The 3434-nt window shown below is 43.0% G+C and overlaps 1 long non-coding RNA gene across 1 annotated transcript; it reads right to left on the bottom strand.

The window, feature by feature from the left end:
* Positions 1-248: 248 nt before the first annotated feature.
* On the bottom strand, positions 249-3390 carry LOC119282508. Its single transcript, XR_005138758.1, has 6 exons — positions 1933-3390; positions 1678-1851; positions 1230-1594; positions 968-1146; positions 756-881; positions 249-522 (listed from the first exon to the last, which is right to left on the bottom strand). It is a non-coding gene; the product is annotated as an uncharacterized LOC119282508 (long non-coding RNA).
* Between the last annotated feature and the right edge of the window lie 44 nt (positions 3391-3434).

Genomic DNA, 3434 nt, shown 5'->3' on the forward strand with positions numbered 1-3434 from the left:
GATAGCTGGGGTACACGGCTTATAGTCTATAAGCCGGGTGCCAGGTGCTGGGCTACACGGCTTATAAGTTCGCCGCAGCTATATGGCTTATAAGCCAGGTGCCGGATAGCTGGGGTACACGGCTTATAGGCCATATAACATTTTTTGGTACTCGTTTCAGGGAGCAGCAACAACATATATACAGTAGTACATCTATCCAGCAGCACATATATCCAACAAATATATATATATCCAGCAGTACATGACCATGACCAACAAACATATATCCAATAATACATATATCCAGCCGTACATGAGTGCAAAGTCCACATATGCATACGTATGCAACAAAAGATCACAAACGAAAGGACCGTAAGTTGTGCATACATATCCAACGAAGGTTCACAACAACATACATACATATGCAACCAGAGGTTCACAAATTAAAGGATCATGAGTTCCAAGTTCACACCAAGCATGAACCATGCAATGAGCTCCACCGCAGCATATATGCCCACCGTCAATGCCATCCACAATGCAAACCTATAAGTCCATTATCACACGCATGAGTTTCTAAAGTTAAGTTGCAAAGATGGATAAGGCAAAAGAGTCAACAAGCATCAACATATGAGGCTCAAATAGAAGCTAGGAAGTATGTACAATATAAGCATCAACACTTGTGGACTCTACCATCAACAATGCACAAGTTTTAAGTTCAGAAGCTCAAGCAACGAGAAGACGCAAGCATCAACAATGGACAAACATGGACAGACTACCTCAAGTGATCATTGTTGTGGGGAGGTCGAAGCGACATGAACCGTAGTGGGTGTCACTGGACTTGCTTGGCCAGGTGAAGATCCACCTACCACACAGTTATTGGAGTCTTTTCCCGACTGAGAAAACTTGAAGCACGAGAGGATGAGATGGTAAGATTCATGATCTTCAAGCATGAAGGTAAGATGCATGATTGAAAAGTTCAAAGACTTACAAAGTTGAAATTAGGAAGAGTCGGAAGAGGAGGAAGAACGGGCAAAGTGGAACCCTGCATATTATTTCTGAGTTGAGCAAATGTCTCTTGCAGGATTGCCTGTTGTTTAACCATGAATTCTTGCTGTTGAAAGCCTGCTGCATTTTCATGGCTTGCTCCTCTCGAAGCCTGGCATTGGCCTACAATATGCCATCACAACAAGTTCACCATCGTTGCAATACAAAGAAGAAATCACAAGGAAGGTCGATGAAGCAAAAGATACCTCGAGTTGATGAAGCATGTGCAGCCCAAGCTGTGGGCGACGCTCTATAGCAGGACCTGAGCTCGACGTGGTAGCACGGAGGTGAGAGAGTTTTTGGATGTCCTTCTTACGGATGGCACCGTCGCCAACATATAACCGACCACCCTTCTTGACATCTCCCGACTGGAGGGAAATTGTAGCGTCAATGTCCTGTGAGGCCGGATCAGAGTCAGGCCCGTTGTGCTCCTTGAACTTCCCACTGTATGCATCAATCCTCAAGCCAGCGCCTGGGTTGACCCACCCCCTTCCGGTTTCTTTGACTTGCGGGAGAGACATAATCCCGTGAAGGTATTGAGCTTCTCTTGGCCCTCACCTCTCTCCCTATTCTGCAATAGAAGCAATAATATCCATAAGAGCACAAGTTTAGAAGTTGAGAAGCCGAAGTTGAGAGGCCGAATGATATTATTACCTTCTTCTGCACGTAAGCGTGGAGGCTGAGGTTGCCTTGAAGGTGTACCGGACCACCCATCAAGGCACGCCGCTCGGAAGCCATTCGATGTTGGGCCCTCCACTCCGGGTCTATCCATTTGGATATGATTTGCTGGTAGCAAGGAACATTGTTGTTGCACCACAAGGGAACCGCCTGAAGTATGCCAAATACATCCAATTTAGGAATGAAAGTAAGTTGTTTTGATCCAGGCAATCATAAGTAAAAGGAAACTACCTTCATGTACATGGAATGGGTGAGATGCACTCTGCCCACTCCTTTTGTATTTACAGTGACAACACTTGTATTTCCATAACAATAACAAATATGTGCTCTGGCCACTCCTTTCTAATATACCATTTATACCATAACAATAACAAACGACCGGCTCTTGGCCAGAGTCAAGATTGGTATTTTTTTATTTAAATGTACAAAAAGGAAAAGGAATTAAAAGGATACGTATGCATCAGCTCCATCCAGGATACATGTACCATTTCGGTGGAACTAATGGAGTGTCATATCTACAAACTACAACCACACTTGAAACAAATCAGGCGATCAACAAGGAAAATGCATATTCAAGTCAGTTTACTAGCAGCTTCGACAACAACAGTTGACTCTATGTATAAACTAAAATCTGAGGGGTACTTCTGTTTGTAAAGAGCATGGGTAAAAGTGACATGACACTTGCTAGTAATGATACCAAAAAGCAACAGGGCCACACTCTATTCCGACCAGTCTCTAGAGAGATCAAGACATTTGCCATTAGACAGATATAATGAGAGAGCCTCACAGAATCAAGAACAAAGACAATTTGACTTCTCGTTTTTCAAAAAAGAATAGATATCAATACAGATATCAGAGATCATTTTTATTAGCTACTTCTCTTTTCCCTTTTTCCTCAAAAGAAAATACAAAAGCCTAATCTCAAAGGCATATAGCAAATTATAAAATCATGCATAGAGGAAATATTCATGTCACTGAACGTCTGTACAGGCTTGGTATGTACTGAGACCAAACTGAATTTCGAATCATGCATAGAGGAAATATTCATGTCATTGAACGTCTGTACAGGCTTGGTATGTACTGAGATCAAACTGAATTTCGAATCATGCATAGAGGAAATTCTGGTTAATGTGGCATATACTGAAACCAAATAGGAATAATTTGGTATGTATCGATACCAAACTGAATTTCGAATCAGTTTGATAGTTAACGAAATACAAATACAATATTATAAAGAAACTTTAATTTCTGACCATGCACATCCCTAATATCTGTTATCTGTCATCCTATATGTATTTACTACCACATGCATATATTAGTATGAAAAACTTTTAAACTTCTAATACCAAGATACACCAGTATGTACTTGAACTGAAAAAGGAATCCGACTCAGATTATTACACTGTATTTAAGTTGGGCTCCATTACATCCAGGAATTCATATTCGGATAGATGGACTCCAACTCGTTAAATCTTGATCACGTCCAGAACAAAATTGAACTGAAGATGCAATTGGGGGAGGGAGGGGAACCAAGACCTGCCTGTTGCACTTGTTCTTGCAGACGAGGAGGGGACACCTTGCCGCTGGAGCAGCCGGACCTGGTGAGGAGGGGACACCTTGCCGCCGGAGCAGCCGGACCTGGTGAGGAGGGGACACCTTGCCGCCAGAGCAGCCGGAGGGGACACTTGCCGCCGGAGCAGCCGGACCTGGTGAACCAAGACCTGTCAGAGAGA

This window comes from Triticum dicoccoides, chromosome 3B (assembly GCF_002162155.2).
Source record: "Triticum dicoccoides isolate Atlit2015 ecotype Zavitan chromosome 3B, WEW_v2.0, whole genome shotgun sequence".
Classification (NCBI taxonomy): domain Eukaryota; kingdom Viridiplantae; phylum Streptophyta; class Magnoliopsida; order Poales; family Poaceae; genus Triticum; species Triticum dicoccoides.